The sequence below is a fragment of the Papio anubis genome, chromosome 6 (assembly GCF_008728515.1).
Source record: "Papio anubis isolate 15944 chromosome 6, Panubis1.0, whole genome shotgun sequence".
NCBI lineage: Eukaryota > Metazoa > Chordata > Mammalia > Primates > Cercopithecidae > Papio > Papio anubis.
Window position 1 is genome coordinate 135,364,386 of NC_044981.1, and position 24,806 is coordinate 135,389,191.

General features: G+C 36.1%; 1 protein-coding gene across 1 annotated transcript in view; it reads left to right on the forward strand.

Annotated features, from left to right (window-relative positions):
* The window catches only part of SOGA3 (SOGA family member 3), a 72,811-nt gene that overhangs the window by 6,858 nt on the left and 41,147 nt on the right, over positions 1–24,806 (forward strand). The gene's annotated exons all lie outside the window — the stretch shown is intronic.

Below are 24,806 nucleotides of genomic sequence, written 5' to 3' on the forward strand. Positions count from 1 at the left end.
AAGGACTAATATGACTGTTAAAAAATTTATTTTATGATTGCAGGACAATTTTTTACTCTTTCCCAAATAGTAAAAAATACACCATTTCATACCAATAAATGAGTAGCGACAAAAGATTCTGACCTAAACACTGTATCTAACTCGACATGTACGAGCTTTGACTGATCTCTGTGTTTCATCTCTGTGTCTTCTAAATGTATGTTAATTAAATAAATTCCAGAGCATACTAAATGCAAAGGGTGTCAAGAGTGTCAAGGAATGAGCCTTGTGATAGTTGAGGGGAATAATTAGCCCCATGAGATTACTATTGAGTTCATAGAACCATGAATTTTTAGGATGGAAAAGACTCTAAGGTCCATTTGATCTAATTCAGTCATTGCTTGAAGTCTGTCTATAGCAAAGCCACCCCTTCCCACAATGTTCTAATGCTTAGAATATCACCAGTGACTATCCCTGAAGACACTTCACAGCAGCCAATTGTATCATATCATAGCTCTGTTTAAAGATTTTCCTTTTTTCTTTTTTTACATGAGATATATTTAATTGTAACTTTAGCCAGTTCATCTTAGTTATACCCTTTAGGGTAGAAGAGTCAAAGTTCTCCTTCATGTCAGCTATTTGAAGATTCCAAATGTATTTACCATGAGTCTTCTAAAAGAATAGAATCAGGATAAAGAAATGGAGAAGAAAAGAGACAGAAACATCTATCAAGAAATGATTAGCTTTAAGATAAATAGCAATTTAATTAGAACTAAATTATACTTTTCTTTGATAGCTACCTGAACATGTACAATGCAACTTGTGAAAACTACCATTGAGAATTAGCAAATGCACAAGTTGTCTTCTGAAACATTTCCTCTGCTTGAATCAGCAGAATTCTAAAGAAAATTCTAATCTTTCCACAGACTGAGGTATTGACCCACCTGTCATTGCTGTGCTTATCTCAAAATGGTACAAAAATATATCTACCATGTAGCAGTGAAAATATCAACAGTCTGATTAAGAATATGTGTTAGGACTTTGCAGAATACAGTTTCAGTGGAGTAAACTATTTTTTTGTCATCTGTCTTATATTATCCTGACTTTAAACATTTTTTAACATAACAAAATAGTAAAAAAAAAAAAAAAATTAATGATATGAAATCCTTGGCTACTAGCTAGGAGTTGCTCTGTGCTATAGTAGAAAAATATGGAGACTGGGAACTGTGTGATCTATTTTCACCAGTAACTGGATGACTTTAAAAGACCTGTAATTTCTACTTGTCTACTTTTATCCAGTTCTACACTGAAAGGTTGTTTTTGATGATTCTCAACATCTTTTTTCTGGTATATAAGACTTTTTCTCATGAAATTCAGAACATTGCCATTTAAGGGATGGCAAAGATTTTTCCCTGAAGTTAAGAGATCAAATATGAAATTAATACAGATATAAGTATATATTTCTTCAACAATAATGTACAGTTGAAGGTATGTCAAAAATTGACTTTCATTTATAGAAAAAAAAGTAAAGTAGGTAACTGTATTAGTTCTCTAGGGTAGCTGTAACAAAATACCAAAAACTGGGTGGCTTAGGCAACAGAAATAATGAATTGTCTCACAGTTCTGTCCGGAATCAAGACGTTAGTAGGGTTGGTTCTTTCTGAGGGCTGTAAAGACAGAATATGTTCCTGGCCTCCCTCTATGGCTTGTAGATGACCATCTTCATGGCAACATGCCTTTCTCCCTGTAGCTCTCTGTTTCCAGACTCCCCCTTTTTGTAAGAATATCAGTGATATTAGATTAGGGTCCTCCCTAAGAACCTCATTTGACCTGCCTAGGCTCAAGCTATTCTCCCACCTCTGCCTCCCTAAGAGCTGGGATTACAGGCATGAGCCGTCACACCCAACCCTCATTTTAATTTGATTACCTCTAAATACCCTGTCTCCAAATGAGATTTCATCCTGAGCAACTGGGGGTTAGGACTTCCATATATGAATTTGATAGGGAGGGTAGAAGGAGAGAACAGAATTCAACCCACAGGAGCAACAATCTGATAGCTTCCTGTGAGCAAGCAAAGAGAAAGTTCATCATCAGTCTCATAGGCGCCATTCCCTGTTCATACATTACTGTACTCTCTCATATTCCTTGTTTATACAATTTAAAACATTCAAGAACAAACAAACTTTGCTTGATTACCAGAGATAAAAAAGAAATGCCTTGTAATTTGGTGTCATGTGAATGTTTTAAGTGGATACCTGGAAAATTGTACTTAAGAATGGCATAAGAGCTTTCTGATTTTCATTTTACATCTATTAAAGGGGAAAATATGCATAGACTGTCTATCCGTTAGCCAGAACGATGGGACCTCTCCCATCTTAAAATAAAAGCCAAAATAATCTGGCCACCAGGAGGAAAGGGTAGAACTTGGGAATGTCCTCAGGAGATTGTAAGGATGCATTTCCTTGATTCTTTTGCTCACACTCTTCCCGGTGACTATTTCCTTCAGGGCTCCAATTCTGGGTTGGGAAAATGCTATTCCAGTACCAAGCAATGTGGGTATAGATGTTTGTACCAAAGAGGAAATTTAATTCTCCTTAGAGTTATAAAAAACCAAATGCCAATGCCTGATTAGGGAATACAACAATAAAAGTAAAAATAATTTAGGAGTATATATGCAGAACATCAGCCTTTAAAGTAATCTTTTATTAAGAAAATGGCATTCATGATTTGAGAAGATGGAAGGTGGTGGGGAACAGAAATTTAAAAAAAAAACAGAGGAAGGGAGAAAGAATGGAATATAAAGATCTGGAAGATACTAAACATAATAAAGGAAAACCAAATAATATTCTTGTAGGAGTGCTCTATAATTACCCATTTGAGGTTGACGTTCATAGTGTTCAGAAAAATGTCAGAAATAGAAAGAGTAGTTTAACAACATGTTTAGAAATCAGAAATGTTCCGTTTAGAAAAGATTTTTGCAATGATAATTTTATAATGCTCTAAGAAGATAAATATTAAAACTGAGCTGCAATTATAACTGGCTTACTCTGTAGATAAGGGTTGTAAGTTTCTCCTTGGATGACTTGCAACAACTTCAGTTAACCATCTGCTTCATTGGTTGTAAAATGAAAACATATTCAAGCCCTTGGTGAGTGTTAACCAACTTGGTTAATTTGGTCAGAGATGAATTGTTATCCCTTCATGTCATTTTTTTAAAGGAGAAAAGTAGAACCAGGCCAAGCTCTCCATTAAGAGAAAAGACACTAGTTATAGAGTAAAATCATAAAATATTAAGTAGAATATACTTGAGAGAAGCAATCCTCCAATTCCAAGAATTTAGATCTTTATATGGAGTCATATAGATGTTGAACAGCACCACTGGGACCAATAGACCATCTGCTAGAGTTTAGAACTGTTTACTAAAAATTTAACTAGCTTCAAAGGTATTGACCAATTGCTCTCAGGATTGGTGGCTGCACAAGGTCCTGTGCACCTCCTCACATCTATCTGCCTATCTTCTGCCCCTCAGAGGATGGAGTAGGCACCTGGGAGTAAGAAGAATTGAGTAGAGGCAGAATGGAGGTAATTAGCGGCATCTGTTGCGTCTCATTGCTTGTATTGAAATAGCTGATATTTGACCAACTACAAACAGGAGGGACCTCTTCAAATGCTGCCTTTGAATCTTAATAGCATTTTCATCCCAATTATAAAATATTGATTGCTACCAGCAGTATGCTTTCTTACTGTAGAAGAATGCCTTTACCTTTCTGTAACCTGTAGAAAATGGCAATCTATCTTTCAACATTGGAAATGATCAAAGAGACAGAGGTTTTTGTTAAAGTTATGTCATGTAAACAACAAGTAGCTCTTTGAATGCCAGAATGGGTTCATGCACAAATAGGATAAAGTGAGGTTATGAAGAAGGCTTTAGACAATGCATTCTCTGTGAGAGGTGAGTTTTTGCTCCAATTAAATTGAGGATCACTGTCTGTCATGAGGTTCTGCTGCTGTAGCAGTGAACTTTATTTTCAAAGCTTTGAAGCTCCTTGTAATCATCAACAGAAGAAGGGTCATGTTGTGTCACTTTTAAGGTCTGCTGCTTGGTGAAGTGTTGATAACAGATATTTGAGCAAAGAATTCACCAACAGAGGAGCAAAGAAAAGAAAGAGTAAGATGATGATGATGAGAACCGTTTATCAGATCTTTTTTCTTCTCAGAATCTGTACTCCTTATATTGTCTCATACCTCACCCATACACAAGATTCTTAAAAGAAAATAATTTTCTTAACTTTTTTCAGTCTGTGCTCCAGAAGGTTCTTAACTGGCCTACTGAAATAGCACCATCTATCTTGGACTTTTATTTTTTGTGCACTTGGTATAATAGATCTTATCTATTACAATGACCTTTCATTCTAGAACACAAAAGTAATTAGTACTATAAATTTAACAGCGTCTCTGTTTTTTTGTTTTTTAGAGTCCCTTGAGAGTATATCTGTATACCCAGATTATCTTTACAAATGGAAAACTTTAATAGGCAAATTCTGTACTACATGTTTATAATTACCTATTTATTTTCTTATATAAAATAAAGAACTGATCGTAACTACACTTGGTTCTCATAGGGCATGTTTTCCTGAATAATAAAATGTGAAAAAGAAATGTTGCATGATAAATCAGTGAAGAAACATTTCAAGAGACAGTTTAATGGGGCATTTCTTGCAAATATTTTCCCCTGGTTCTGGTAGTTTACTTAACATTTTAAAATAAAACATTAGTCATTGATATTTTAAAATGAAATGGCCATACATATATTTAGATGCATCAATTAAACATTATTATTTTAGTCATATCTTCTCAGAGCCAATAGTTTGTTGAATAACATGGGCAGGAATAAGAGACTAAATTAAAAACAAGAAAGAGTGTGTCAGGTAAGCATAGAAAAGCTTGTCTTCCAGGAAGTTGCCATGTGTTATGAATGCATTTTAAAGATGTATTTATGTAGGCATTATACATTTTATTGGATTTTTTAATGAAATTCGATATACAGTTCCATGTACTCTGAAGTGATCTTTAATATTCAGTTGCATGTAAATGACTCTTTTACCCAGATGCCAAGCCCCCATCAGAAACAAAGTAGTACACAGATCAGAAATTGGTGGATTATTTTTGTGCAATATAATGAACTTTTATTATAAACTTCAAATTTCTTATTTACATAAAAATACAGGACAGCATGACACACCCCCACATTGTTGATCAGATTCCAGTTCCTTTATTGGCTGAAATTTTGCACTTCATGTTATTGAAACTGTAAGGTGCTGAACAAATACAGGCTTTTACCTGATTAAGCATCTCCTATTAAGTACATTTCCAGTTTGCATCTAAAATATCTATTGATTTGGATGTTTGCAATGTAATGGGCTTTCTAAAAAAATTGTTTAATACATGTATATTTAAATTTTTGTTGCTTTTGCTGATGAAGCATATTAATAAGAGTTAAGTCTCCAACCCTGAACTCTTAGAGGCCAGTTTGACTTGGTCCAAGGGCTCAAGACTGAACTTTGAGTGACTCACCTCTGTGAGATTAGCAATTTATCCATGTTAAGTATCTCCATGGAAGTATATTACTTATATAGTTACTGAAGTGTTGTTTATTTCTCTGACTTCTGTATCCAACCTACCTTAAAAGGGGATTTGAGGCCGGGCATGGTGGCTCGCGCCTGTAATCCCAGCACTTTGGGAGGCTGAGGCGGGCGGATTACAAAGTCAGGAGATCGAGACCATCCTGGCTAACACAGTGAAACCCCATCTCTACTAAAAATACAAAAACTTAGCCAGGCATGGTGGCGGGTGCCTGTAGTCCCAGCTACTCAGGAGGCTGAGGTAGGAGAATGGTATGAACCCGGGAGGCGGAGCTTGCAGTGAGCTGAGATTGTGCCACTGCACTCCAGCCTGGGGGACAGAGGGAGACTCCATCTCAAAAAATAAAATAAAATAAAATAAAGTAAAATAAAGGCGGGGGGGTGGGGGGAATTTGAAATGGTTCACAATAAAGCCATAAAACGATTGAAATAAGGGTTTTCAAATTAGGTTAAAACGCTGGGAAGATGAAGAAAAACTTAATCCATGGGATGTACATTGTTATGAAACAGCTCTGAGTTTAGTATCACTCAAGCCTGGGGACCAAATATTGAAAGAAGTCATTTCCTAGCTGTGACCAGATATAGAAGCAACACTGAGTTTTATGTGAGGCCTCTGGGGCAATCATGAAGAAAATCAATATAGTACAACAAAATGTTGTAGTTATACACAGACTTTACGTGCAACCATCATGGATAAATGAACCTTCTAAATACTTGACAGGTCTTTTCTATAGAATCAACAAATTATGAGTTAAAATTTTACAGAAAAGAGAATAGTCAGTTTTTCATTAGCCATGAATTTGAGTGTGATTGTTAGAAAGTACACATATCATGGAGTCTAGAAGCTAGCTTTGAGACCTCATTTGTCATTCCCTATGACCTTGAAGAAACAACTTAAAATGTATAGGCCTCAGCTTTTAATATGTAAATGCAGAAATTAAACTGAGTGCTCTCGAAGCTTCCTATAAATGTACCATTTTCTACTTTGTCAGTTATCCATATCTGTTCTCCCTGAACGTTTCATAGTCAGGTATAAAATTCAGTTTCATTACTATTATTTAAGTACTGTAATTATTTTTTCATATAGTCAGTCAACAGCTATTTTTTGAATGCCTGGTGTAGTGTGGCCATGTAGATAACACAGAGGATATAAAGATATAGATGGCAAAATGTTGCATTAAACTCCAAGTTTGCACCCACTGAAGGTCCCTACTGAAAGTTTTTTTTCCAGATAACACATTTTTTAATTGAAAAAAGTGGACATTTGAGGAACATGTGTCTTTTTTTTAACTTTTAAGTTTAGGGGTACAAGTGCAAGTTTGTTACATAGGTAAACTTGTGCCATGGGGGTTTGTTGTACAGATTATTTCATCATGCAGGTATTAAGCCTAGTGCCCATTAGTTATTTTTCCTGATCCTCTCCCTCCTCTCACCCTTCATCCTCTGAAAAGCTTCAATGAGTGTTGTTCTCCTCCATGTGTCCAGGCATTTTCATCATTTAGTGCTACTTGTAAGTGAGAACATGCAGTATTTGGTTTTCTGTTCCTGCGTTAGTTTGCTAAGGATAATGGCCTCCAGCTCCATTCATGTCCCTGCAAAGGATGTGATCTGTTTCTTTTTATGGCTGCATAGTATTCCATGGTACATATGTACCACATTTTCTTTATCCAGTCTATAATTGATAGGCATTTAGGTTGATTCCATTTTTTAACACAGGAAGTAAGACACACAGTTATCTCTCTGCTGCTACTCAGCATTCAGGGCCTGTGCTAGTGCTGTAGAAATTACAACTGAAGACCTGATATGTGGGAATGAGTACAAGTTGAACCTCTCTAATAATCCAGCCATGCCTTTTGATGTGGCCTTGGCTCTACACTCTAGGAAGCTATAAAGACTATGTAGTAACCAAAGAATTCATCATCTATTCCAGTAAATAAACCAATGTGTTGAATGATGGCCACTAAACATTCTAATTTCTGCAGAAAGTCTTGAGGTGGGGCTTTTAACCATACGATTCTTAGGATGAAATCTGCCTATGCTTCCTGCCCGTGGAAGGCTGCCAGGCTCTCACTACAGAATGTGGCCGTTAACCAGCGCTGATCCTCAGCTAAACATCCAAATGTTTGTATTTTGTTATTTTTGAAATTTATTTTTATTCCCTATGACTTCTCTGATGTTTTTTGAAGATGCAAGTCTTTATGTTTTCAAGAGCATAATAAAACATTTTTTTGAGATTACTTGGCCTTTGTATGTGTGACAGACATCAACCTCATGCAGAAAAGACATCAATTAAACAACCTCAATCCCTTCCTTAAGAGATTCTCAGGGCACAGTTGTAACTAAATAGTCCATGTGGTGCATTCAGGCTTTGGGGCAGTAATAAATGACACTATTCTCCACCACTCCCCTCTACCGTGGCCACCCTTGGCTGCCTGTGAATGACATTGCTCCCACTAGTGGCAGAAATAACATCTTATTTCTGTCTCAGCCTTTTAGAAAAAAATAAAAACATAGAAACTTGGATCTGACTTTCACTTAGCAACTATTTATGAAGCATATATATAATGTGTATAAGGAATAACAGATAATGTCACCAGGTGGGTAGTCCTTGCCCACAAGTTAATTATTTTCTAATAGGAAAGACAGCTAAAGTACTTCGACTATAGCTACACATATACATTACTGTACCAAATACTTCTCATGAAGTCCTCACAAGACCAACCAGACTGTGAGTTCTAAGAGGACAAGAGCCCCTCTTGCATTGGTCACTGTGTCACCCTCAGCATCTAGTTCAGTTCCCAGCATATAGGCAATGAGACCACCTTCTTCTGTAATATTACAATAATTATTTCTTACTTGATTTGCGTATAACTTTTTTCCTGCATTTGACTGTAAACTCCTTGAGATTAAAGACTGAGTCCATGTTATTAATTGTGTCTATAACAACCAAAAGAGAACAGGGCACAAAGTTGATAAACAATAAGTAATTTTGAAAAGAGTAAATGGTAATTAAGCAAGGTGTTCATGCCTGATTTTGCAGAAAGAAAAAAAAAAAGTGGCTGTGAACCAGAGCTGTTTCTATGGTGCTTAGTGCAATCCAAACATAATGAAAAGGAAGTGGATGGGTAACTCCAGCCTCACCCCACTTCCAGAAATAGAGGTCTCCCAAGACCTTACTACCTTCTAGAAACTTCTAGCACTCACTTTGCATCTCTCAGATTCCATTTATCCCCCAGAAACAACAGGTCTTCCCTGAAACAAGGTACCATTGGATTCTTGAGAAAGGGAATGAGGACGGGAACCCAAGAACAAGAAGACGACTCTGACATCTTGGGCATCAGCTCTGCAGTTTAACTTCTTTGTGCTTTGGTGAAAAAATGTAAAATGCGGGTTTAAGGAATGAGAGAAGACTGCAGATCCTGTCACTCCCAAAGACTATCCATTGGATTTTGCTTTATATCTTCAATGTCTGAGACAATTGATTCAGCAGCCAATTTGGCTGGAGAGATATGGAAAATTACCCCAGGGCTGCAATGGTTCAGTAGCCACCAGTGTTGAGTGCTAATTACATGCCAGTGGCTGAACTAGATAGTTTATGTATAATTATGTTGCTAATAGCCTCATTTTAGAGACGAAGACTCCAAGGCTCAGAGAGGTTAATGTCACCAGTTAGTAGAGGCCAGGCCCACACCTAAGTCTGTCTGCCTCCAATGCGTGGTCTCCAGTAGTCAGTGCTGCGTGGCCTCACTGCAAAGACTCAGGCTGCCCCTGCCACTTTCATGTTCTTCCTGACCCACAAATAACTTTCGTGTTCTTCCTGACCCACAAATAACCTACCCTCTTTAGGGAACCTCAATACTCCTAGAATCTATAATCCTCTATAATACTCTAGGGTCTATCAGAGAATGTTTTGAGTAAACACTGAGAGAAGACTTCCAAGGTGGCTGTAGGGAAAATCTATTTTATCTCACAGAAAGGGAATCTTTGGAGAAAAAAACTAGAAACAAAGGGCTAGAAAAATGTTTTCAGGTCTGTCAATTCTATCTCACTTTTTACAAATGTAATAGCTATGTTACTTCAGAGAAGCCACGTAATAGCTGACTCTCAATTTAATCACCTTTTAAAGGAAAATAAATATTTTTCCTATCCAGTCTATTCACAAGGGTAACATGAGATAACATATGTGAAGGTGCTTTATAAATTGAACAGTACCATATCAGATGTTATTGTTATTATTATCACGTAGCTGTAGGTTGGCTGATTAAGAAAATTCCTAGAAAGAATTTTGAAGTCTAATTTTGAAGAATAAAATTTTGGAGCTATCTAGGACCCCATTTTTTTCTACAGAACTTTGAAATGCTTTTGCTTTCCATTTTTTCATGAATGTCTATTAGTCTCTGAAATTCTCCTTTAAATCTCACTTCATTATAAAGCCATGCTAACTTCTTCCATCTGATCCATTGCCTCTTCCACTAGGCCTGTATTTAGTCCTTACTGCTTCATGATCCATTTGCAAGTGTTTTGATGGACAGGGAGATAATCTGGCTACATTACCTGCCGCTGCATTACCTGCCACGGCATTCATCAACAGGGCAACAGGGCTGACTATGTTGATTTGTCCTATTAAATGGCTGTCTCCTAACGTACTGCTAGATAAATATGCTTCCTGAAAAGAAACAGAGTAGCAGAGAAAGAAGAACTGTTCTTTGATCAAAAGTGGTCAAGCACAAGATAATTTAGATTGCATTGTAGTTTTTATTGACTCCACAGCTAAATTTAATGTTCTCTGATTTTAAGAACTATATTTCTATTTAATTCAAATACACACACAGTGATACGTATAAAAATTATCAATAAAAGTTTGGGCAAGAGAAGAGCTTTAGAAAGATAAGATTGCTGTCATAGGAGCTCATCTTTAGTTTCTTAAATTATAATTTATTCAGTTCTTTTGTTTTCAAATACTGGTGGTATTACTTTTGAGTAAATATAATGTGCAATTTTGCTGTATATTGGAAAGTATTTTCCAAATTAAAATTTCAGTTATATGTTTAAAACCTTAGACTTGACTGAATTTGAATGGAAATACAATTATTTATTTGATGCTTCTGTCCTAATTCCATTTTTACATTTCAGGGTCAGTTAAATTGATCTTTATCCAGATGGTAAATGACATTTGAAGATGACATTTGAAGTTGTCATTTAGCCTTTCCTGACATTTGCTATTTTATACTTACATATTTCACTTAATTGGAGCATTTATATTCAGCATGATTCAACTTAGAAGCACTTAAAATTAAAACTTCGGAGTATTCTACATTGATCTGCTGGCTAGCTCAGTTATTTAAGTTTATGTCGCCAATTAATCATGGGGGTAAGTGATTAATACAATTAACTGTTAATTTTCTCTTTCCTTCACAAAGGAAGAGTTTCTTACCATTACATTACCCAAGAACCTTGAATAATAGTAGAAATAACTAGACCAATTGCTTACTTATTCAGGTATATAATGAGCAACTAATACGTTAGTATGTGGTTGTATCCACTGCCTCTTTGCATATGAAGAAAAGAAAAAATTTCATAGAACTTTATCAAGTGATCCATTTGTGTGTATTTAGGAGTATCTGTTATATGGAAAGTATTATCCATCAAGGGTAAAATATAGCTATTGGGTTTATTCATTTAGTGGTATGACTAAGTTTAAATTAGAATAATTGTGTTCTAGAGTCATTCTGAAAGTAGTTATCCTATTTTTAATTCTACTAGTGTTAATTTTATTCTGTAATACATATACAATTCTCAATTTTCCCAACTGTTAAAATCAAAAATGAAACTTAGAAAATTATTGACTGGGAGAAGTGGCTCATGCTTGTAATCCCAACACTTTGGGAAGCCAAGGCGGGCAGATCACGAGATCAGGAGATCGAGACCATTCTGGCTAACACGGTGAAACCCTGTCTCTACTAAAAATACAGAAAAATTAGCCAGGCGTGATGGCGTGTGCCTATAATCCCAGCTACTTGGGAGGCTGAGGCAGGAGAATTGCTTGAGCCTAGGAGAATTGCTTGAGCCCAGGAGGTGGAGGTTGCAGTGAGCCAAGATTGCATCACTGCACTCCGGCCTGGGAACAGAGTGAGACTTCGTCTTAAAAAAAAAAAAAAAAAAAAAAGAAATCTTTCAGTTAGTTTAACTCCTTACACTACAGCCTGTTCATTGTTAATTTAATGTGAGATTATAGACAAAATTATTAATACTAAATGTTTCATTGTTATAGTATATACTTTCCATTTTAAAGCCTGTGGGAAGGTAAAAGGTGGGAGAAGGGAGAGGATCAGGAGAAATAATGGACACTAGGCTTAATACCTGGGTGATAAAATAATCTTTACAACAAACCCCCATGACACAAGTTTACCTATGTAACAAACTTGCATATGTACAACTGAACTTAAAACAAAAGTTAAAAAAATTTTTTTTTAATTATAGGTATTCAAACAATTCAATGCTATCAATGATTTTAAACCACAACTTCTACAATTCTGAGATCATAGTTTTAAATAATCTTTCATTGATTAGATAATACTTGACATTATTTTTCAGGAAAAAAGCTTATAAATATTTTCTGAACCTTTGTACTTTTGAAAATAGCCTTTGATTGATTTCACACAGGAATGGCAGAATAAAATTATTGAGTCAAAAAAATCTGTCTTATTATATATTAGCCCTGGCATTCATTTTGCAATGGATAAGTATGAGATCAGTCTGACTTGTATTCCTTTGTAGGTCAGATTATTTTCTCTCTACGTATTTATGGATATTTTTCTTCATCATTTATATTAATCTGAGTTCCCCAGTGGGAAACAGGATTCACCCAAGATGGTTCAAATGAAAATAGATTATTACAGCGGTGTGGGCAGGATTATGGGAACAAACCAGGGCTGGCAAGGCATTCAGAAAAAACTTGCTGCTCTTGGAAACCATCACCACCCTGAGAAATGAAGACATAGCTAAGGAAATAGTATTGTAGAGGCCAGTGAAAACTAACCGTGGAGTAGGGTCCTCCCAGTGGGATCTATCACCTGAAGGGGACTTAGCTACTGCCTAAAAATGTGGTGTTATAAAAGAAAGGAAGTGAGGAGAAATACTCTGAACCATCTCTTCTCCCACCTTCCATCCCTCAGCGTGCCTGCCAGTGCCTTGTATTGGCCAAACCCAAGGAGTCATCAACTGGTGGGGAGAAAGCCTGGGTAAAGTTTGCAGAAGTCAGCCTCCTGGAGCACAGAGCAGGGCAGAGAAGGAACGAGTATGAATCTGAGTGGCTAAAGAAGAATACCTAGTTCAGAAATACCACCTGGGCATATCTAAGTGATGGTCTTTGTTTATAACATGTCCAGAACATACAGAAAATTAACACTTGTTTATTCATTATTTCAGAAAAGCTTTCTTGTATTATAGATTTGATAATCATGTACTCTTTTTTTCTTCTTAGCATTTTCTTCACTTTGTATTCCTTACTACCTTCTCATCCTTTCATTTTTTAGTCCTTTTCCTCTGTGGCCTTGGAAAATTTTCAAGTTTGTTTTCAATATTATTGAATCAATTTTCTGCTATGTCAGTTGTGCTCCTTAAAGACATCAGTGCAAAATTTCATTCTTGCATTGAATTTTAGTGACCTTTTTGAGTTTTCTTATTCCTGACACCTTCCTAGTCTTTAGAGCTTAATCTCCTCTTACAACTTTCTTGTTAGTTCATAGAGGCCATCTTTGTTATCCTTTTAAGAATACAATATTTTATAAAACTATCTTCTGTTTCTCATAGCAAATAGTTTTCAGAAATGTTTGGGGGCTCTTTTTCTTTTTTTAGCTGACTTTTTAAGTCATCCTGATGCATTTTACTTTCACAGCTTTGAGGTTTGATTTACATACCATAAATTCACTTAATTGTACAATTTAATGGTTTTTTAGTACATATGCAGAGTTATGCAACCATCACCATAACCCAAATTTAGGACATTTCCATCACTTCGTAAAGATCTTTCATGTCCATTTGCAGTCACCTTCTGTTCTTAGCTCTAACCCCAATCAGCTACTAATCTATTTTTGGAATCTATAGCTTTTGTTTTCCGAATATCTCATATAATTACAATCATAAAATATGTCATATTTTGTATCTGGCTTCTTTCACCTAGACCAGTGTTTTTGAGGTTCATCCCTGTAGCGTGTATCAGTAATTCATTTCTTTTTATTTCCAAGTAATATTCAATTGTATATATATACCACATGTTGTTTATTCATTCAGCAGCTTTTGGACATTGGATACTTTCTAATTTTATAAATAATGCTGTTATAAACATACACATGCAAGTTTTTGTGTGGATGTATGTTTTCATTTCTATTGGGTAGATAGCTAAGATTAGAATTTGGGGGTCATATGGTGAATTTGTGTTTGACTTTTTAAAGAAACTGCCAACTGTTTTCCAAAGGGGTTGCACCATTTTACATTCCCACCAGCAATGGATGAGGGTTCCAATTTATCCACACCCTTGTCAATACTGATTGTATATCTTTTTTATTATTATTATTGTTAGTCTACTTGGTATCAAATGATACATCATTGTGGTTTTAATTTGTTTCCCTAATGATATTGAGTATCTTTTCATCTGCTTATTGTGCACTCATATCTCTTATTTTGTGCAATGTGTATTGACAGTGTTTAGCCCATATTTAATTGGGTTGTCTACTTATTTTTGAGTTCCAATTTAAGCTCTATCTGTATTTTGGATATAAGTCTTTCATCAGATACATGATTTGAAAATGTCGTCTTCTTAGGCTTGTCTTTTTACTTTCTTAATAGTGTCTTTTGAAGTGCAGAAGTTTTCGATTTTGATGAAGTCCAATTTATATTTTTTTTGTTTTATCACTTACGCTTTTGGTGTCACATCTAAGATGTCTTTTTCTAACCTACAGGAAAATTCACTTCAATGTTTTTTTCCTAAGACTTTTGTGGATTTAGCTCTTACATTCAGATCTACAATCCAAATTGAGTCATTTTCATGTATAGAGTGAGTTGGGGGTCTAAATTCATCCTTTGCATGTGGATCTCGAATTGCCCCAGTACCGTTTGTCAGAAAGACTATCCTTTCCTTTTTGAATTGATTTTTTCTCTTTTTCTTTCTCTTAGAAAATATCATCATTGAATGTCAAACATTCTTTATAGATTCAATGTTGGCTTTATATACTCACTATGTGGCTTTTTTTCTTAGTCCCTCTCACTATCCACTTGCTATTAGTTGTCCCTTCTCAGAGCCAAAGGTATAGAACAGCTTGATGTGCACAATTCCAGCTCAATTACTGATGATTGTAAACATTCAGCTAGTTCTGGCCTGTTTGAAGTAGGAAAGGCTGCTACTGCAGCACTCAGGTACACTGACTCTGAGGGAGACATATCTTAGAAATATTTGAAGCAGTTTGTAGTTGTTCTTTACCTACCTTTAATATATGAAAAACAATAAACCTCAACATGGGTGCTCCCAAGCCTTTTCTACCTATGTTTCTTCCCCTGAATGTTTGGATAAGGAAAGAATATATCTCATGATTCATTGCACAGCTAGTCACCTACCTTTTTTTCCTTGCCTAATTCCTACTTGTTTGAATATTTAACCACCAGAGAGCTACAGTATTGTCTGTGCAATACTTATTTATGTATTGGGGAAAATAGGATTGGGATGCAGAAGTTTTAGCTGCCTGATTTTTTAAATAACTTTGTTGAATCATATTTTACATATAATATAATTAATCCATTCCAATGGTACAATTCAGTGATTTTGTAGTAAACTTCCAAGTTGTACAACAATGACCAGAAACCAGTTTTAGTACGTTTTCATTACCATAGTAGTAAGATTCTTCATGCTCATTTACTGTTAATTCCTATTTCTTCCTTCCCTTTGACTACCTCCAGCCAATTACTAATCTACTTCTTTTATCTATGAATTTACCTTTTCTAGACATTTCATATAATGTCTAGAATTACACTGTATGTGGTCTCTTAGGTTTGGCTTCTTTTACTTAATACACTGTTTTTCAAGTTCATCTGTGTCATATCATGTATCAGTAGTTCATTCCTTTTGTAAATTGCCCAATAATATTCCACTGGACAGATATCATATTTTATCTATTCATTCACCAGTAGATGGAATTTTGGGTTGTTTCCAACTTTTGGTTATTATGAACAATGCTGCTAGGAATAGTACTGTGCACGTCCTTTGTGGATATACGTTTTTATTTCTCTTGGGTATGTACCTAAGATTGGAATTGCTGGGTTATATAGCAAATTTACATTTAACCTTTGAAGAAACAGGATGTCTAGTTTTTATTGGTCTGCATGTCCAATCCTTCTGTTTCAGACATTAAAGGCTATATATTAGATGGCTTATATTTCTCATTTGAATTCCGCTGATGTTATTGTTAAAAGAAAATTTTCTCAGATTCTGGTTAATGCTTGATTGCCACCTTAGTTTTTGATATTACTGTGTTTACATTTTTGTCTTTGCCTTCAGATATATTTTAATCAGAAGTAAATGATAGCTTCATACTATATTAACTCAGAATTCTGTCAATTTGAGTAACAATATGAATGGGGTAAATTTTCTTTAAAAAATAATACTTTAGGAAATAAGTCTGATTCATCTTTGATTACTTTCCTTAACTTCATTAATATGTGGAATATTTTATTCCTATGGCACTGATATCTCATGCTCTTGTGTACATGCATTTATTTCCCCCAGGTACTTATTTTTTATTTATTAAGGCACTACTATATGTGTAGTTCTTAAGTTGCTCTCATGTCTAAAAAAGATGTATGTGCATGTATGTGTATTCGTTAGCATTATATCAAGAGACTAAGGAATTTCCATAGCCTAGAATATGGTACTTACTTTTGTTCAAGTTAAATTTTCAGAAACTTAGTGATTGTCCATTTATTCTAAAGTAACTTAGAAATGAGCCGACTGATTTGAACACATACCAGTACAATTCCAGAGAATATCAAGATGCCTGTTAACATGAAGTAAAATCAAATTATAACTTATTTCAGTGGGCATGTCTTCTAATATTTGTGATACGTTTCAAAATTACCTGTTTGGTATATGGATAGAGGTGCCAGAGATTCTGATTACCCTTTTGTTTTAGAATTTGCTAAGCAGTTTTTAAAGTGCGCTGAAATTCTTTTCAGAAACTAAAACACATACATATATACACATTCACAGACACATATATGCTTCAGCATACATATACGATTTTCACATGCAGACACACGCACATAGACAGGCACATACACTCATGCACATTTGCTCTATGAATGTACACATAAGCAAACACACTCCATGGGTGTTTTACTTGCTTTTAAAAGATGGACTTTGTTCTTTGCCCTTTTAAATGTACTCTCAATTTTTAAAATAAAGCTAATTACTTCTGTCTCTACTTTCCTTATCATAAAAATAGGAAAAGGCCAAAGAAGATCAACTATCCCCAAGAATAGTTAATTAGCATAGATTCAAATCATGAAGAGAAAATTTTTTTAATCTATTTAAGATTGCAGAGAAAATATTCTATAATCTTACTTTATTCATGATTTTTACTTAATGGTACATGGACAGAGATTACAGAAGTTGTGATTGTCATGCTTTATTGATGATGTTTTCATACATTTGTAACAAAAAGTTAACTCAGTCTTTCTTTTTGTGATTTTATTTTTCAGCTTAGTTCAATTATGTCCCTAGTAAATACCTACTGAACGCTAATTAAAAAATATCTAGGCAGGATTCTTCTTACTAGGAACCAAGGAACATAGAAGCAAGGATAGAACAAAAAATCAAAATGTTGTCAACATGCTAGAGTGATAAACCTGAATTTACAAAATGAAATTTAATATGAATTAATGCAATGTCTTGAAATTTGATTTTTTTTTAATTTACACAAATACAAGAGGAGTGAAATATATTCATAGGTATTTACACAAAAAAAGGCTTAGGAAGTTTAGTTGACCATAAACTAGGTACTAATTCATATTATATGAGGAATGTTTGAAAGAACTGGGGAGTGTTTATGGCCTGAAGAAGAAAATATTTGAGATGTGATTGCTCTCTTCCAATGTTTGTAGAGATGTACCACGTATAGAAGATAAATTAGATTTTTAAAATCACTTTAAGTGGTTTTTAACTTTAAGTAGATTTGTGATCAAAATAAAGACTTTGTTATTCATTAGAGACATCTGTAAAGGGAATGCATCACCTGCCTCATAGAGAAGCAAGCTCCTGGTTACCGGGAAAACACACGTAGGGTGTAGGTAGTGTAGTAAAGATTCTTGTAAGGCACTGTACGGAAGGTTTTGTTTCTTGGACTCTTTCCACGTACATGACCTTAGCAGTCCAGGGCAGAGTTTGAACATTCCAGTGTTACTAGGGGCCAAGCAGTGTATATGAATGAGTGAAGCTGACGATATTGGAAGTGATGGGGCCAACTGGAGAGCGTATGTTGTGTGTGTCTTTTTTTTTTTTTTTTTTTTTTTTTGAGACAGAATCTCACTCTGTCACCTAGGCTGGAGTGCAGTGGCATGATCCTGGCTCACTGCAACCTCCACCTCCCAGGTTCAAGCAGTTCTCGTACCTCAGCCTCCCGAGTAGCTGGGATTACAAGTGTCCACCACCACACCCGGCTATTTTTTTTTTAATTATACTTTAAGTTCTAGGGTACATGTGCACAACGTGCAGGTTTGTTACATATGTATACATGTGCCACGTTGGTGTGCTGTACCCATTAACTCATCATTTACATTAGGTATCTCTCCTAATGCTATCCCTCCTCCCTGTCCCCTCCCCACAATAGGCCCCGGTATGTGATGTTCCCCTTCCTGTGTCCAAGTGATCTCATTGTCCAGCTATTTTTTTTGTATTTTAGTAGAGACGGAATTTCACCATGTTGTCCAGGCTGGTCTCAAGCTCCTGAGCTCAGGCAGTCTACCCACCTCAGCCTCCCAAAGTGCTAGGATTACAGGCATGAGCCACCGTGCCCCGCCGAGAGTGTATGTCTTAATATTCAATTTTAACCCAGTGTTGCCATGCCATAATCTCAACCCAACTTTACCCGTTCTTCAAATGTTTCAAGTGAAACTGGAAATTTGGATTTTTCAAATGTAAATGGTTTACATTTTTAAATTTGGTAACTAATTCCAAAAATTTTAAAGCATAATTGTGGGCTATCACATTTAACCTAGTCCAGGAATTACCCTCAGAAACTTGCTTCTACATCCTTTTAGTGCATTTTGGAAATTAATGAATACTCTGACCTTTAAATTTGTGTTATGAAATATCTTAATTATGTAATTGTGTAAAGAACAATTTTTAAACACTCACATAATGCCCACCCCTTAGTGTCCTGCCATCTTGTAATGGCACATTCAAGCATATTTCTTACAAGATTCTAAACCTGATAGAACAATGTTGCTAATTTCACTGCATTAATGAGTTCGAAGCTGATTGAGATGCAGTGTAGAATAGACTGGACAGCTCATCCTTTTACCTTATACATGTTGGCCACAGTTTTTTTCTTTGCCTCAATTATAAACAAAGGCCTTAAGGAACTGTGGTCACTACCCAGACATAATTTTCTAAATGTCTTTTAATTACTCAATGCAATAATGGTTAGAACCCAATCCATTAACAAGAGTGAATTAGAATACATATCTGCATTTGTTGTTATCATCCATAGTTTAATAAACATATCTTTACTGTGGATCTAAGATATAAAATAATTTTTTATTTTTGAGACGGAGTCTTGCTCTATTGCCCAGGCTGGAGTGCAGGGGCTCGATCTCAGCTCACTGCAAGCTCCACCTCCCGAGTTCATGCCATTCTCCTGCCTCGGTCTCCTGAGTAACTGGGACTACAGGCGCCCGCCACCACGCCCGGCTACTTTTTTGTATTTTTAGTAGAGACAGGGTTTCACTGTGTTAGCCAGGATGGTCTTGATCTCCTGACCTCATGATCCACCAACTTCGGCCTCCCAAAGTGCTGGGATTATAGGCGTGAACCACCAGGTTCTCAGATTTTTTAAACTGTAAGCTGAGAAATATCCCAGTCTTAAATCCATTTGCTTGGGTGGAGTTCCCTGAGGCTTTTGCATGGTGCCATCCAAGTGTAATACATGATATATTAAAGAAGCACTTAGCATGTTGGCTTTGATTTTTTAAAGCAAGGTGGTGTTGCTTTGTGATCAGTTTATTATTGGCAGTTTGACAGACCCTCTAATAACCCATACCCTGCTCCAAAAGAAGGTTCTACAATGATGAAAGGATTACTTGTATCATAGACTATTTCAGTGGTAGCCTTGAGTCCCTTGACAAATCCCAGAGAAGCTTAGTAAATACAGAGGCCAATTCTTCCTAAGGATCCAGGAAATGTTTTCATCATATGATATGAACTACATAATGGAAGACAGCCAATATTGAGTTCTAACCTGACTTTTAAAGGGGATGTTTTCACAAAGATCTTGTAGGCCTCAACTATTACAGTTTCTGATCAATGCTATCTCCTCCAGTTCTATTGTAACCACATCCCATTAACAAGAGAAGCCTCTTCCTATTTTTTTTTTTTTTTCCTTCTTTCTGATATCCCATGGTTTTTAAGCTGTCTTAGATTTTCTGGAGTTAAGTTCAGCATTTTACTTTCTAAGTTTCTGATGTGCCTAAATTTCACTGTACTCTTAGGTTGGTGCAAAAGTAATTGTGGTTTTGCCATTTTAATGTTTAATGCCACTAATAGTTACAAAACATGGGTTCCAGTTTAAATACATTAAGCATTATTACCAAATAATACGCTAGGAAAAGGGCAGAGATGTTCTAAAGTAATTACTGGCACCAAAGAATGGCTTAAAAAGACACCGTACAGTTGAAGGGCCATTCAAACCTATTTGACCCTGTGAAGACAATTCTGATTCCCACACCAAGAAAGACTTAAAAGTTTTCTCTTTTATTTGTAGCCTGATTCAAGGGTATGCTTTACAGATTGATTCACTAATATTCCTTAACAATAAAGAATTCACATAACTCTGTCATCAATCTGACCTCTGCTGTACGTATCTACTTTATCACATGGGAAAAGAATAGAGGAACTAAGAAAAGGAAAATTTATTGCATTCTTTAATTTGAAAAAATAATAATAATACCTTGATCACAGCTATTTTAGTTTGGCATTGTATTAGTTTTTAGAGCAGAAAAATAGTTTTCTCAGCTTTTAAAATTTGCTTTTATTTCGGCATTCTCTGGAGATAGGATAAAATAAGTTTGGCAGCCTCATAACTCAGAAGATAGGAATGGTATCTGGACTTACGGAATGGAGAAAGGGTTTCGCTGTCTAGCAGAAGAGGGTTGGTTGATTTATTGGCAAATTCAGATCTCTGCCTTCATGACATGAACATCTGTATGCCAGATACACCTCCTCACCTCTGACATGTGCCTCTGTGATCATCTTTAGAAGGGAGTCAGAGTGAAAAATCCAGGACTTTTAAAATTTATTATTACGTCTGGAAACAATTTCCAGATTTAAACTGCCAGTCAACTTTCCTTCCCATATCTTCCAACATTATTTATTAGAATTAATGAATTAATAATGTTTCTCTTCTTCCTTTGTCTATTCTTTTTTTTTTTTTTTTTTTTTTTTTTTGAGACTGAGTATCAGCTCCGCCTCCCAGGTTCGAGCCATTCTCCTACCTCAGCCTCCTGAGCAGCTGGGACTACAGGCACCCGCCACCACGCCTGGCTAATATTTTGTATTTTTAGTAGAGATAGAGTTTCACTGTATTAGCCAAGATGGTCTCAATCTCTTGACCTCGTGATCCACCCACCTCGGCCTCCCAAAGTGCTGGGACTACAGGTGTGAGCCACCACTACCAGCTTCTATTCTTTTCTAAAGTCTGGCTTTTTAAACTATCACTGTAAGTTTGGAAAATCTAATTCTTAAATTAAAATTGAGAATTTCCTGGGTATAGTTCCCTTTGTATTTGTCTTTGTGCTTCAACTCTATAAATTTACATAAGTAGGGAATTTTGGAAAATATAAAGTTATTTTTCTTCTCTTGCCTAGAAAAACTATAGAAACAGAATGATAAAATTTGCTAAAACTAAGGGTGGGATGGACAAATATAAATCAGAAGCATAGATAAAGGCATTGTGAAGATGTATATATCACTTCTTCCTAAAAATGAAGAATAAAAGCTAAGTTCAAATAGAAGAAACACTTCAAAAATGTGCTGATTCACACCCAATAATAAGCTTAAATGTTAGGATGAAATTTATTAGCTTTTAACTCATATATACCTTTGGTGCTAATTGAACACCTGCTATTATTAAGGGAAGCATCTACAATTTAGAACTGGAAAAATGAACTTTAAAAATAATTTCTTTTTTTTTTTTTTTTTTTTTTTTTGAGACAGAGTCTCGCTCTGTCGCCCAGGCTGGATTGCAGTGGCACGATCTCGGCTCACTGCAAGCTCCACCTCCCGGGTTCACGCCATTCTGCTGCCTCAGCCTCCCCAGTAGCTGGGACTACAGGCGCCCGCCACTGCACCCAGCTAATTTTTTGTATTTTTTAGTAGAGACAGAGTTTCACTGTATTAGCCAGGATGGTCTCGATCTCCTGACCTTGTGATCTACCTGCCTCGGCCTCCCAAAGTGCTGGGATTACAGGCGTGAGCCACCGCACCCTGCCTAAAAATAATTTCTTTAAGATCAGTTTCATTAAAATTTTTTTCTGGAATCAAAATAGTGGCAAAGGCAGGGGAGAAATAAAAACAAGGAAAATACATTAAGCTTTATTTTTCTTATGTTTGATAACCTCAACTCTTCCTCTTAGCCTTTTACATTCACGTTTTTTTGCTTTTATGGAATTTGAATAAGGAATATTTTTTATAAATATGAAGTAAATTCATTAGCTTAATGTATTTTTTAATCCCAGTGGTGAAAAATGTTTGGTAGATGTGTCAGTGGTTTTTTGCTGCGTAGCAAACCATCCCAAAACTTTGTGGCTTAAAACAACATTTATGTGGCTCATAATTCTGTGGTCCATTCTGATCTCAGGTAGGTCCATGCATGTATTTATGGTCAGCTAACAGCTAGAAGGCTCTGCATTGAGGATTAACTGGCTGTTCACTAGGGCAATAGTAGCAACTGGGCCACATGACTTTTCATGGAGCAGGCCAGCCCAGACTTAAAACACAAGGTAGCAGATTTCCAAGAGAGAGTGAGCAGAATTGTATAATCTCTCAAGGATAGACTCAGAACCAGCATGCCATTTCTGCCACCACATTTTACAGGTCAAAGCAAGTCACAAGGCCAGCTCAGAAGAGGTACAGAAGTAGACTCCACTGTTTTTGTTTTGTTTTGTTTTGTTTTTTTTTTTTTTTTTTTAGACAGGGTCTTGCTGGAGTCTAGTGTCACCTAGGTTGGAGTATGTGGTGGGTTTATAGTTTACCACAGCCTCAAACTTCTGGGCTCAAGCTATCCTCCTGGCTCAGCTTCCTAAGTAGCTAGGACTAGCTGCATGCCACCATGACTGGCTAACTTTTAAAAAATTTTTGTAGAGATAAAGTCTCATTGTATTGCCCAGACTGGTTTATTCACATATTCCCATTTACAGGCATACCTCAGAGATATTGCAGGCTCTGTTCTAGACCACAGCAATAAAGCAAGTCACACTATTGTTTGGTTTCCCGGTACATATAAAAGTTATGTTTATACTATACTATAGTCTGTTAAGTGTGCAATAGCATGATATCTAAAAAAAAAAAAAAAAAAAAAAAAAGTATGTACCTTAATTTTAAAATTCTTTATTGCTAAAACATCCTAAGGATCATCTGAGCCTTCAGCAAGTCATCATCTTGTTGGGTGGCAGGTCTTCCCTAGATGTTGATGGCTGCTGACTGATCAGGGTGGTGGTTGCCAAAGGTTGGGGTGGCTATGACAATTCCCTAAAATAAGGCAACAGTGTTATTTGCCACATCAGTTGACTCTCCTTTTATGAAAGATTGCCTGCAATGCTGTTTGACAGCATTTTACCCACAGTAGAATCTCTTTCAAACTTGGAGTAAATTCTTGCAAACCTTGCCACTGTTTTATGAAGGAAGTTTATAGAATATTCTAAATCTTTTGTTGTCATTTCAACAAAGTTCATAGCATCTTCACAAGGAATACAGTTCATTTCAAGAAATCACTTGCTCATCCATAAGAAACAGCTCCTCATCCATTAAAGTTTTATCACAAGCTTGCAGCAAGTCAGTCACAATCAGGCTATACTTGTAGTTCTCTTGCTATTGTCACCACGTTTGCATTTATTTCCTCAATTGATGTCTTGAACCCCTCAAGTCACCCCTGAGGGTTAGAATCAACTTATTCCAAACTCCTGTTAATGTTTTTGCCTTTCCAATCAATCATGACTATTATTTTTTGTGTGTGTTTTTGTTTGTTTGTTTGAGATGGAGTCTCGCTCTGTCACCCAGGCTGGAGTGTAGTGGCATGATCTCAGCTCACTGCAACCTCCACCTCCCGGGTTCTAGCAATTCTCCTGCCTCAGCCTCCTGAGTAGCTGGGACTACAGGCACGCACCACCACACTAGGCTAATTTTTGTATTTTTAGTAGAGACAGGGTTTCACCAGGTAGGCCAGGATTGTCTCGATCTCTTGACCTCATGATCTGCCCGCCTCAGTCTCCCAAAGTGCTTGGATTACAGGCGTGAGCTACTGCGCTTGGCCCAATCATGAATATTCTTAATGGCATCTAGAATGCCATTTCTTTCCAGAAGACTTTCAATTACTTTGCCCAGATTTATCATAAGAATCACTACCTGGCAGCTGTAGCCTTACAAAATACATTTTTAAAATAATAAGACTTGAAGGTTAAAGTTACTCCCTGATCTATGTGCTGCAGAATGGATTTTGTGTTAGCAGGCATGAAAACAACATTAGTCTCCTTGCACATCTCCATCAGAGCTCCTGTTTGACCAAGTGCATTATCAATGAGCAGTAATCTTTTGAAAGGGATCCTTTCTTTTAAGCAGTAGGTCTCAAAAGTGGGCTTAAAATATTTGGCAAACTGTGCTATAAATTGATATGCTATCATAAAGCCTTTGTTCTTTCATTTATAGAA